The 14,041-nt window shown below is 38.2% G+C and overlaps 1 long non-coding RNA gene across 1 annotated transcript in view; it reads right to left on the bottom strand.

Annotated features, from left to right (window-relative positions):
- Positions 1–2,866: 2,866 nt before the first annotated feature.
- LOC148542077 (uncharacterized) overlaps positions 2,867–14,041 on the bottom strand; it is a 34,528-nt gene continuing 23,353 nt past the window's right edge. The window contains exons 2-3 of the long non-coding RNA XR_015878254.1: positions 3,758–3,886; positions 2,867–2,944 (exon numbers count right to left, since the gene is read on the bottom strand). This is a non-coding gene — a long non-coding RNA (uncharacterized LOC148542077). The remainder of the gene's footprint in view (positions 2,945–3,757; positions 3,887–14,041) is intronic.

Genomic DNA, 14,041 nt, shown 5'->3' with positions numbered 1-14,041 from the left:
ATAGGGACAGGGTGGTGCTTCGTACTCGCCCTAGTTTTCTCCCGAAGGTGGTATCTAGTTTCCACATTAACGAGGAAATCGTAGTGCCGGCCTTTAATTCTCCAGACCACTCGGTTGGTGAGGCCACCTTTATATGTGGTATGGGCTCTAAGAATTTGTTGAGCGTGCCAATTCTTTTAGGAAGTCGGACTCCTTGCTTGTCCTCTATGGCTTCCGTAAGAAGGGTTGGCCTGCCACTAAGCAAACTTTGGCATGACTGATTCGCATGTCTATTTCTGAGGCTTATATTCATGAAGGCCTTCCTGTTCCATCCTTTGTTAGGGCTCATTCCACTAGGCCTGCGGGTCCTTTGTTCGCAGCTCGACGTGGTGCCTCTGCTGTTCAGCTTTGCAAGGCAGCAACATGGTCTTCTGTCCATACCTTTGTAAGGTATTATGCATTCAATACCTTCGCCTCTCAGGATGCTTCCTTCGGGCGGTGGATTCTCCTTCCAGCACAGGAGTGTCCCCACCCTTAAAGGATACTGCTTTGGGACATCCCCAAGGTATCCTGTGGATACCCTATGGACCCTGAAATAGAAAATATGAGAAGAACTTACCCTTGTTATCTCTTTCTGCGAAGTCCATAGGGTTCCACAGGACTCCCGCCCTGTCGCACCTGTACTGCAGATGGGCTTTAATCTGGTCACCGGTTTTTCAGTCTCCTTCTGGTGAGAATGTTATTCTTGTGTGTTACAGACTTTCTTCTCTCTCTTTCTTCTCCTCCTCCAGCCTATGGCTTGTTACATAACTGGTTTGCCTTGGCTCGGGGGCGGGGTATAGGAGGGGGACCGCAGTGCATCCTGGGAGGCTGAAAATTTAACTCTATGGTGCCCGATGTCTGACATCATCTGCCTATACCCCAAGGTATCCTGTGAAACCCTATGGACTTCGTAGAAATAGAGATAACAAGGGTAAGTTCTTACCATATCTCATATTTTTATGTCTAACAGTAGAAAATGTTGTACTGTACACTCAATATTATGGTTTTAAATAATTTCATTTCTACTCTTACTTTGTATTGGTATTGTGATTGACTTATATTGCTTGAGTATTTTGTGTGCCAAACAGTAATTACCTTTGTGTACACACTGCTTATTTTGTTTATTTCAGTATTTCTCTCTCCTGCTGTATGACATGCAACTTGTATGTGCAACTTGTGATGTCATTTAATACCTGGACCCAATATAAGGTGCTCCTTCACAAATTCTTTAACAGCATTTCTAATGCTGGGTACCCACTTGAGCAACCCAGTGGCCAATTTGTAAGCTATACACGTTATGTCTGGCCAGACATCAGAACTAGACTGACATTAAAATTTGCCCGTCTAGTTGTGATGTCAGTCGGGTCCTGCGACCAGTGTACGGGCAGTTGTTGGGTCACCTGTACACAGCCAAATATATCTGGATAATCTATCAACTGTGCTGCAGGGCCAGCTTGATAGGTCTGTGAATGGCATCATTCACAGACCTATCGGGTGTGCACACCCGCCGATGCAATGGCGATATATCATTCGCCGTTCGAACTAATTCTATATCAACAAGTGTGTACCCAGCTTTACTTTTATGTTACACTTGCATTATTGGCTGAACATCTGTGAGTTTCCTTTCTCTATCGAAAGATGAAGTGCGAGACTATTGCATGGAAACAAAATGTGATTTAATTGAGAAGATTAATCAGCAAAGATAATTTTCAGCTGCAGTTTTACATTTGTTTCCACTTCACTAAGGCAGTCTTAAAATCATTAAAGCTTTTCTGCCACCTGGTGGTTGATTACAATTATACAACAAGCTGAAGAAGCAGTTTTGTGCTCACTTTTCAGCACTTCCCAGGGCGCCAAGTTAAGGAGCATACACACAAGACTATTTTCTCCCCTCAACGAAAATCGTCCTGTATGTCCCTTGCAGGGGTGTGCTCAGTGTTGTTAACAACACTGAGCGAAATCAATAACTATTTCGTTCAGTGCCGGGCTCCCTCCCTCATCCCCGAACATGTTCAACCTGACATTATCGTCAGGTTGGACAGGATGTTTGGGCGATGCATGGCAACTACAGATGGGAGCGCGCATTGGTTGTTACCATTGATCGTTTTGGCCCTGAAACAACGATTGTTTTGAACGATAACGACGTAGTTATCGTTCAGTCGTCCAAAAAAATCGACCCGTGTACGCACCTTTACTCTTATTCAAAAGACTTGCTTTATCTGCAATGTGCAGTTATCAGTCGGCTCGCAGACCCTAGCAATTACCACTGATCACTTCTTCAGCACCAAATGTCTACTACTTAAGATGACAGTAACAAATGTGTGCATTGTTCACATCATGAATGTGTTGTCCTTATTAACCATTTCTGCTGAGATCATGTAATCTATATTCTTCTATAATGAGATACTGTAGTTTAATGCATAACCTGGAAAAATGACAACCTCTATCTGAAATTTCTACTAATGTTTGTTGCATCCCCAGCCAGAAACGGGTCCATCAAAAATTACGAAGACTCGTCTATCGGTATGCTTCTTTTGGTCTCAACCATTCTCCCTAATCATCCTACCTCACAACTAGATCAAACTGTTTCAGCTTTATCTCCTCATGTATCTCTTTAATACCATTGCTCCCTCCTCAGAAGACATCTTGGATGGACATGTGACAGTCAAAGCAATGCAACTTCTATTGACATCACTTTAAAACTGATCTTCCCTCCTAACTCCCATAATGAGGAGCTTCCCATAATGAGCTCAGTTTTGCACATGAGATTTATCAGGATGAAGTTGTCAATGTGAAAGATTAGTTTATTAACATGGAAGACAGAACTAAGAGGAACAACATAATAGTTCGAGGAGCCTCTCAGAGTCTATTGCTCATTCCAGTCTTATCAAATTTGCTAGTTCGCTCTTCCAATAACTACTACCTGCAGCAATGAAAAGAGACATATCCACACAGTATTTAAATCCTAACCAGTGCCATTTGATACATCTACAAACATTCTTCAGCTATGCTTTTTCAATATTAAGGAACGAATTCTAAAGAACATTAGAACATCTCTCTCAGAAAGTGAATTGCTGGGGACTTACAACTCTTCCTGTATGTCTTATTGACACCACTAAGAGTTTTTTCTTCCTGCCAACACATGAGACTGGAGTCTAGTTAACAATAGCTGCAAGCTTGCTTGTCCAATATAGGATTGAAAAATGTTTTCCTTCCAGTTTATTCCTCCTCCTATTTGTCATTTTTTTCTTTTGTTTCAGTGGTAGTTGTCTCCTCCAGGTTCTACATGCATCCTGTGTTCTCTGAGATGATGTTTTTTGCTTCCTCTGTATACTTTGTAAGGACTACCATTCTTAATTGCTAATTTCTCTACATCTTTATGTTTACTTAGTGTTTTTATTATTGGTTGTCATGCTCACATACTGCTCATATCTGGTTGGATTTCTCCTCTACTAGTATTGCTTGTTTGGGTCAACATGATCACCAAGAGATCTGCGCTAATTCAAATAGTATATGGTAATAGTATCTGGTATAACAGAAATAAATCACGTTCAATAATACATATTTCTATTGTTTATAAGAAGACACAGAACGATAAAGATACCTATAAAAATATCAAGAATGAAGATAAGTACACTGATGAGAGAGAGAGATGCAAAGTGAGAGAGAGAGAGAGATGCAAAGTGAGAGTCCGTATTAGGAACAAATAGTCATCTAAAAGCTTTGAAATACGCACTTGCATATTGTGGAATAGATTAGCTGGATACACCCATCATGCTGAAATGAATGTCCCTGGAGTCCGGACAAGTGAGTAGCCTCCATTGAAGCAATAGTCCTTGTGCTGTATTGCTGTTTGAAATTGATCCTAAACCAGAAATGGGAAAAGTGCCAAATATGAATTAAGCTCCAGCATAAATGAAGGGAGAGACCTATTAGTAAGTCACCATAGGAGAGCGATGTCCTTTTATGGACCAGATAACACCTCTAACGTGTTTTGTGTTTTGATTGGACACTTTAGCAATAAAAAAAAAATACAGAGATTCATAAAGGTGCACTTTTTTTATGGATGACATTGCACCTGAACCCATTCTACAAGGATCTACCCCTTTTTACTATAGGCATGTCCAATATGGGATCCGGTCTAAAGATCTACAGTAAAATGGTAGACAATGTCTAGATAGACACCCAGATGTTAGACAGTCAATAAGTAGACAGGGACTAAATGTCGACATGTAAGAAGGTTAACATGGTCAAAAGGCTGACATGAAAATGGTCGACATGATTTTTTTTATTTTATTTTTTTAGCGTTGGGCACTTACCCTGACGGCTAGGGTTAGGCACTAGGAGGGACGGTTAGGCACCAGGAGGGAGGGTTAGGCACCAAGGGTCAAGATTAGGGTTAGAAAAAATAAAAGTTGATCATTTTGTGTCGACCTTTTGACCGTAGCAACCATTTGTACCTGCTGACCTTACATGTCAACATTTAGTGTCCCTGTCGACCTATTGACTGTCTAACATCTGGTGTCTATCTAGACTGTCTACTTTTATAATGTAGATCTTTCAATCCACATCCGTCCAATATCTGTACACTTGCATAACAATCTTCTACAGTTTAAACCACTGACTGTGAAGTATTTGTCTCTTTGCAACATTGTTTCAGAATTTTACAAGTTTAAATGTTACAGTTATAAGTTTGTGTCCAAGATGTTCCAGTATTAATGATATGTAGTATCAATAGTTTTATATAGCTATACAGAGAATTTTAAATGTGTTTTCTATGAGAATAATAAGATTATGTATTTTACAATACGTGTTTTGAATTGATTGTGGCAATAAATGGTAATTATATTTTGATCCTAGTGGTCATTAATATTTATTTGTAATGTGGATTACACAGCCAATTCTCCTTTGCATCTGTTGAAGAAATCACACATTTTTCTTTATTGGCAGCTGTAACCCATTACACACTGAGAGCCCCATTGTCGGCAAGATATTCTTCCATGTCCAATATCTACTCCAGCCCCTCAGCTGCTTTTCAGCAAGCACCTGCAGAATTTGATCTATATGATGTTTGGAGATCAAAACATCCAATGGACAAGAATTATTTTTCCCCAGTGCTTAAATCTAACTCAAGAACAGATTTTCTTCTAATTGATAAGCTTATCTTCCAATCCATTTCTCACAAATACATGTTCCAAACATGTCCCTCTTTTGTGGACATGGAACCCTTCGGGGATTTAATTCCTCCATGTCTTTGTCACTTATCCAATTGTCTGTTATATTCATTGGAATCTAAAATAGCATTGCAAAACTCTTAATTTCTACCTCCAGAATAGTAATCCAGCTAAAACATCTAGTTTAGTTCTTTGGTATGCTTTTAAAGCAGTCTTATGTGGCACTGGTAATAAAACAGTGGCTATATTTAAGAAAATGAGTGAACAGCAACAAAAAGAATGCTGGGAATACACTGCCAGATAAAATGTCTGTCAGACAGACACTTTAATAAAGAGAATTTTTTTTGTATAGGACAAAAAACTAAAAGAAAAAAACAAATATGCCTAGGTTGGGGCACTCTTAAGAGAAAATGTATATGTAGTGTAGTGTTTGAAGGATAAATTGCATAGAGCTAAAATTCTCTCCTGGGGGTAACTTATGAAAATATATATAATAATGAAATGGTCAGGTCAAAAAATCAAAAATTTATCAGTTTAAGACCAAGAAAAGGCAAAAATTATAAATACATTGAAATAGGTGAATGATACAATAATTGTAAGAATAAGGCGAAAATATGGATATAGCGGATCTCAATATCTACTAATTTTGGCAAAAATCAACCATAAATAACTATATAACACATCCATGAACAAAACCGTAAATGCAAATGCTAAAATGCTTATTTCTGACAATCCAATATGCAGAAAAATTGTGTACTTCCAGCCGAAAAAGTTAGTTATGAATATTATTAAACTGGTACTGAAAAAATGAGTAATAGATAATAAAGATAGTGTGAATACCTTAGAAACATTAGACGCAGGCAAAGTAAAATTGTATGAATGATAAACAATATTCTAATGATATTGCAGTATCAAAGATGATACATAATCACACATATGGGTCATATATTAAATATATATACATGTGTCACAGTCAACAAAGTATACAGATGTTTATACAGAGCAATGAATGTAATAAATGTGCTTTGTCTAAATGACAATATTTATAAGACAGAAATATTAGGTTATGAACCCAAAATGGTTAGTGCAGATCATGCATTAGTCTGCAGAATGTATATTGTCACCTGTAAAAAAGTATTTGTGATATAAACAGTGATAATATGATACCTTATAGTATTTATGGAGCACTGCTGAAGGAAGTAAGGTCTGGGGTGTGGGGGGAACGAGATGTCACTTCTACTTTCCCCTGTCTAAATCAAACTGGATATGAGAGCGCAAACTGCATCTAGCCCAGATGAACAACAGATAGCGCTTTTGCTGTCTGGGAGAAAGCTGGCATTGCAGGGGGAGTCCCCCGCTAGAGACTCAGATGAGAGAGCACTAGGGAGAAAAATAAAGTACCTGATAGTAAGTAAGGAAAACTAGGCTGCAGTCTGATGTGTATGGGTGATCCTGCTGCTGTGTGCAGCATTGAAAGGACACGCGTTTTGCTGACAGGGCTTGGTCACCTGATCATCTATAATTGCTCCTGCATGCTGTAAGATTTAGGACACTTGCCCAATCACAGGTCTGTGTCTCAGAGTGGCTCTGGAAATAGCCAATCGCATTATGAGTGTAGAGTAGCCAATCAATACGGCCACTAATGTCCAGAAGGAAGAGAAGAGAATTAGCATATGTAAATGTAAAAATTCCTATTTAAAGGTCATAACAATCACCAGAATGAATACATAATAATGCAGACAGGGAAAACTGGAGGGGACACAGTATATACAGTATTGAAATAGTTATAAAAAATAAATATCAAAATAAAGTAAATGTGATTTGATAAAATAAAATTAAATAAGATAAAGTTGAGGCCGTAAAAATCCAGAAATAATTAAATTAATTAGAATACAAAGATAAATGTTAATTAGTCATAATGTTAAATAATGACACTGATGATAAGAAAATGTTAATATGGATACAGTGAAAGAAAAAATCGCAGGGACTAATTGTGTGAACACAAACTTTGTGGAACAATGGATATTTATTACAAAGGAATAAAAAATAAATATAATAAAATATGCAAATAGAATATAGAGATGGTATGGTAGGATTAACCAGTAACATAAATGAAAAGTAGGTAACCAAATATATACGAAAGGTGCACGATCTGGGGAAAAAAGGAAATCAGAGAGAAGAGAGAAAAATAAAGAGAGAATAGAAAAAAAGAGAGGAGGAGGAGAATTATGAGACAAAAATGTGGAGAATAAAGAATGCACGTTAATGGGACTGGAACATATAGAATGTGAAGAGTGTAAGTGTGAATGCTCATGTAACATTCAGGAGTGAAAGTGATATAATGACAAAAATATTATATATATATATATTTGTATTTATTAAGATAAGCGTGTATATGAAGAAAGTAACATTCTTAATATGAATGTGAGGAAGTAGAGTAAGTGAAAGGGAAAAAGGTACTAATAAGAAAACGTGATTATTAATAAATAATGAATGCACAAAAGAGATAAGATGGCTAAAGTGAAGTCAAAAATATTAAGTTGAACGAACTAGGAGAGGTGAATAATGTAAGGACAGAAAAAGATGACATTAGTAGTTCTGCAATTAAAGAATTCCTTGATCTTGATTTTTTGGCCAAATTTGTCTGTGATCGTATCCACATTGATTATATGTGAGCTTATTTTACACATGCCACAAGGGTGGCTGCCGACATTCATGGGTGTCTTATTTGGATGTATAATTTAGATGACTTCTGACTAGACTGTCTTTAAGATTAGGTGCTCTGCGCCAGCTTATGTTGACCCTTTCTTCCAGACTGGCAGCTAGATCATTATCCGATAATAGGATATTAGGATATGTTTCTGTAGTGAGTCTCGGGCTTCCTTCCAGTTGTTACAGAAATCACCTATAAATCAGATCACAATAGTTTTCTCTTTAGGAGAAATATCAAGGTTTCTCTTTTGAGTTGTTAAAGTTTCATTATAAGCTTTTTTAATTGAACTTCTACTGTATCCTCTCGTGCAAACTGGATGTGAGGTCTTTACTCTGGGTTTCAAAAGAGGATTCATCTGAACAGTTACGCCATAACCTCAAAAATTCCCCTTTAGGGATGTTGTTGATAGTGGGAGGAAAATGAGAGCTGCTGTTGTGCAGTAAACTATTGGTTGAAGTCTCTTTCCTGTAGATCTCTGAGCAGATTTTATCATGAGCTCCTTTAAAAATCCTGAGATCCAGGAAGGCAATGCTGGTACTGCTACTAATGCATGCGAGTTTCAAGTTGACAGTGTTGTTATTGAGAAGTTCGACAAATCTATCAAGTTCATCCTTGGATCCATCCCAAATCTTTAGGATGTCGTCGATGTAATGCATCCAACTAATGATGTGTCGGGTATGGCTCTCATTGCAATCTTGAAAAACAAGCTCTCGCTCCCACCATCCCAAAAAGAGGTTAGCGTATGTGGGAGCACGAGCTGCTCCCATCGCTATTTCTCTTGTTTGAATGTAAAAATTGTTATTGAAAGTAAAATAATTGTAATGTAGGACAAAGTCCAGGAGTTCCAAAAGAAACTCCTGGAAATTTCCTAATGCTTCCATGCTGAGAAAATATCTTACAGCTTGGATCTCTAGGTCATGAATGATAGATGTATAGAGAGATTCTACATTCAGACTGATGAGGAGGTGAGTTTTGTCAAGGGTGATGTCATGTATTTTTCTCAGGACATCAGTTGTATCCTTAGTATATGATGTAAGGCTCAGGACATGTTGTCGTAAATGAACATCAAGAAAGATGCTGGCCTTTTCCAAAAGTCCCCCATTTCCTGACACTATAGGCCTACCTGGTGGGTTCACCAAGTTTTTGTGGACTTTAGGTAAAAGGTCGGAGTTCTTGGGTATGTTAGCCATAAAAAGTCATACTCCATTTTCTTGATTATACCTTTGAGAAAGGCCCTGTCTATGATCCTAAAGAGTTGTTCGATAGCATGAGACATCTTGCAATTGTCTATTGGCCTCTTTGAGATATTGTTTAAGAGGCCAAATCACAATATTGCCTCCCTTTTCTGATGATTTAATTACCATGTCATCCCAATTACAGTGTGTTTCTCTCAGAATGATCCATATTCCCTTTGCACAATCATGCCATCCTCTATTTGTGTCCTTACATTATTCACCTCTCCTAGTTTGTTCAACTTAATATTTTTATGACTTCACTTTAGCTATCTTATCTCTTGTGCATTCATTATTTATTAATATTCACCCTCTTTTTCTTATTAGTACCTTTTTCCCTATTTTTCTTTCACTTACTCTACTTCCTCACATTCATATTAAGAATGTTACTTTCTTCATATACATGCTTATCTTAATAAATACAATTGATATATAAAATAATTTTTGTCATATCACTTTCACCCCTGAATTTTACATCAGGATTCACACTTGCACTCTTCACATTCTATATGTTCCAGTCCCATTAACATGCATTCTTTATTCTCCACGTTTTTTTCTCATAATTCTCCTCCTCTCTCTTTTTTCTATTCTTTCATTATTTTTCTCTAATAACTTCTCCCTGATTTCCTTTTTTCCCCAGATCGTGTACCTTTCGTATATATTTGGTTACCTACTTTTCATTTATGTTACTGGTTAAACCTACAATACCATCTCTATATTCTATTTGCATATATTCTTATTATATTTATTTTTTATAATTATTTTTTATTCCTTTATGGAATGATGGATATTTATTACAATGTTTTATGTTCACACGATTAGTCCCTGCAATTTTTTCTTTCACTATATCCATATTAAGTATTTTTCTTATCCGTGTCAACCAACCTTAAATCTCTATTAAAAATGCTGCTAGACACTCATTTCAAACACTCAATGTAGCCCGTGTTAGGAAAACTCTTCACCTGCTCCCTCAAAAATTGTAATATGTGACAAGTTGATAGCCATCAGATTAAGTCCAGTTATAGATTTCTTAATAAACCAGGACAAGTCAGCTTTGTGATAGGACGACAGGCACCTGATAGCACCAGCAGAGTTTTTCTACCTATATTTTTCTTTGTAATCCTCTGAAGCCAATATTGTTCCTATAGCTTGATGCTGAAATGCCATTTGTTAGGCTTCACTGAAGGTACTGGAAACAGTGCTTCATACATTTGGGTTTCCATCCCATTTCTATAATCTGCTTTTTACTTTATATAATGGCCTGTCAGCCAGGGTTTTTAGTAATGGCTTTTTGCCTTGAACATTCCTGATCAGCAATGGCACTCGCATTGGTTGCCCTCTCTCCATTGGTCTTTGTTCCACCATTGAGCTGCTGACCAAGATAATATAAATTACAGATTTTGTTAAAGGTTCAGTTATAAATGGTTCCAACCACAAACTCTATTCTCCTGCTATTTATTACCAGCCCAGAAATTTCAGAATCCGCTCCTCCACAAAACAGCAGGGATATATGGCTGTCTTTTATTATAAGCAAAACACTAGTACCCAGTAAAATAACTTTGGCCACTTTTAAAATGATTAACGAAGAGTTTGGATGTGTGGCAGCAAAATTCCCTTATCTATTTAGCTACAGTTCTCGATTAACTGTTAGGTACAGTATAATTGCTGCAACAAATATGATGCTTTTACCCTAAATTTTATATATTTTCAGGACTACACCATTTTTGTTATGTCTGGTAATCAAATTTTACACTTTTAATTAATCTGGAATAAATTATCTCTAGTAAAATTAGCTTTTATTTTTTTCCTCCCTAAGCAGTTAATTGGCCTTACATACACAAACGTAGCAAAACTACAACCAATGAAAAGATTGGCATTTCACCCTTCTCCAGAGCTAATTTAGGAACAGATCGGTCTCCAAGTTTCTCCATAGTGGATTTACTTTGGCTACCTGCTAAGCATAGGCCTATTACTTAATTTACCCCTAAAACTACTGTTGATACATGCTATGCAAGGAAGGGACAAGTTGATTGCGTATCTAGGTCCCTGCAATTATCCTTAAAGGCAAAGTCTCCCCTCTGGCCTTAATTTGTCTAACTTTCAAGGCAGGGGGTATTACTCCTCTATACCACCTTTTATAAATCTCCGTTCTGTGAACCTTTATATAATTCCAAATCAGATTTCACGTAATAGCTTGTGATATATATATATATATATATATATATATATTTTTTTTTTTTTTTACAAATATATTTTTAAATACAGCAGTGGCTGCAAACTCACACTACCATGCTTGTAGAATTATCCAACCAACCAGACTTTCTTTTCTCCAAACTACTCTCCGAGACACAAAGGGGATAGCACATCCTATTTTTTAATTTTATAAACCACTGATCCACAGGTTCTCAAACTCTGTCCTCTGGACCCCAAACAGTGCATGTCTTCCAGGTCTCCTCACAGAATCACAAGTGAAATAATTAGCTCCACATGTGGATCTTTTAAAATGTGTCAGTGAGTAATGATTACACCTGTGTAGCTGCTGGGTGACCTGCAAAATGTGAACTGTGTGGGGTCCTGAGGACAGAGTTTGAGAATCACTGCACCAATTACATTTTTGATTCAATATAAATAGGAAACTGGCACAAATGATTCCCTTTCATGGGATGATTGTGGGAGGATTTTCACGAATATGCACCATAATTCAAAATGTGTGAATCATATTGAATTAGTAACCAAAGTAATAAACAGACTCCGCTTAACTCCTTCCAAACACCATGCTTTTCCCCTCTATTTTCTAGCAGTTGTGGAAGAGAAGAGACTTTGCTTCATATATTCTGTTATTCCCTCATAATGACATTGTTGTGGGCAGAAGTTACTAATTTACACTTTCAAGTAACTTATTCTCAAATTACCCTCCTATAATGATGCTACTTCATTATCTCCCGGTATAAAATAAATATGTAGTAGGTTGTATTCTATTGCAAAAGTTTATTTTGCCACCGGTACACCTGGTTGAAATAATGTATGCTTCAGGTTTATTCTAGGTTCATAAATCCAGTACCATAGTAATTATGTGGCATGTGGAAAAGGATTTGCATAAATGTATATAGTTTTTATATAGAAGCTTTTGGTTATACAATACATGCTCATTCACATATATGGCACACTTACAGTACAGAACTAGTTGCACAGCATTATATGGAATGGGTATGATATCCCGGCAGGCGAGATGCCTGCTGTCAATATACTGTACCGACAGCGGCATCCCGATGTAAGTATACTTACCCTCCACCTTGTCCCCCTAACCCTCTGTTTCTACATAACATCTCTAACCCTCCCCCACCCCATCCTAACCCTCCCTGTTAGTGCCTAAACTCACCCCTGGGGGTACCTAACCCTAACCTCCCCCTCCCCTAGCCTAACCCCCCCTGTGATGCCTAAACCTAACCCTTCCCCCTGCGGCTCAGTCCTAACCAGCCTCGCTATACTCACGTTCCGCATCCTGGATGTCGGGATTCTGGCGTCGGGATGTCACCTACTGTCGGTCGTGTAGCCGGGTAGTGGCATTCATGCGCCGGGATTTTTTCAGCCGATATGCCGCATTTCTGTATAGTAACTACATCTCCATTATATAGTTTGTACAGATTTGGTCTTTGTACATGCTCTATACCCCTTATACCAAGCCTATTGCTGTTTCATTAGCTTTTGATTCATGCCTTCCTATTGTATGTTCTCTTCTGGAATGTAATCATTTTGTATCTATTGTGCCTACTACCTGAGTCTTTTTGTAATGTATATTTTTATGTGCATTATCTGTTGCATATATGTGTGTTAGCTGTTTAACTCCTCCCCTTCCCCTCCCCTTTTTTGCTTTCTGTACCCCATACTTCCTCTTAACATATTACATTTTTGTTACATTTAAAGAAAAAAAAAATTGCTAAAATTGTTACTGCCACACATACTGTTGAATTAAGAAGCACCAGCACTGCAAACATCACCATTCTGTGACCATTCTTATGTGTGCATGTAAATAGGTTTCCAGAGCCGTAACTAGATGACTTTGAGTGTTGCTGCCTACCTGTACAGTTGCTGACCATGGAACAACACCCTGCAACTTAGAGCTGCTTTAGAGCCACCCAGCATGTCCTTAGGATGCTCTGGGCATGCAGCTTCTTCCTGGTCCAGGCAGCCCCGCCCACTCATTTTGATGTCATAACGTCACATGCGCATTGTCTCCCTGCATATTTCCATGCAAGTTCTTTTAGAGGTTTGTGTGGAAGGCAAAGTTCCACATATATCTTGATTGCCTTTACTATACTATATGTGACCTATGCAACATACTTGGTGGAGGTCTATTTATGTAACAGATCAAAATGTCACTTCTTTCATGCTATCTTATATTATCTTCCAAGATATACAGTCAAAGTCGTAACGGGGCACAATTGGGCCCTGTGCTGTACCCCCCTGACCGCATGATGTCATGTAGAAGGGGACGTGAACCAGGTGTCCTCAGGATCGGCTGCATATGCTGTGCAGGGTGCCCATCTGGAGCGTCCACCAGATGCTCCATGGGTGCTGCAGCAGCAATCCTGGCTGCAGGGTGACGTTCCAGGCATCCCGCTAGCCAGGAGCAAGGACTAATTCGACCCCCCACGTAGGTGGATCTCAACTCGTTTCTGTGTGCAGCCATATGAGGCTACACACAAAAATCAGTGAGTCCGGCGGTACCGTAAGTGCGGCATAGAGCCGCACTTTCTAGTGCCGCGAGGGGACTCTGGGCTAATTGCATTCGGTCACTTTGTTGATATTCCCTCATAAAATGATGCAGTGATAGTTTTCCCAGGATGACACATATGGGGCCTGATTCTGACTTGGACGCAAAGTGTCTGTGTTTGTATGAT

This window comes from Taudactylus pleione, unplaced genomic scaffold (assembly GCF_031769625.1).
Source record: "Taudactylus pleione unplaced genomic scaffold, aTauple2 ptg000015l, whole genome shotgun sequence".
Lineage (NCBI taxonomy): Eukaryota > Metazoa > Chordata > Amphibia > Anura > Myobatrachidae > Taudactylus > Taudactylus pleione.
The sequence above is the reverse complement of the archived record's forward strand: the minus strand, read 5'-3'. Positions and strand labels throughout refer to the sequence as shown.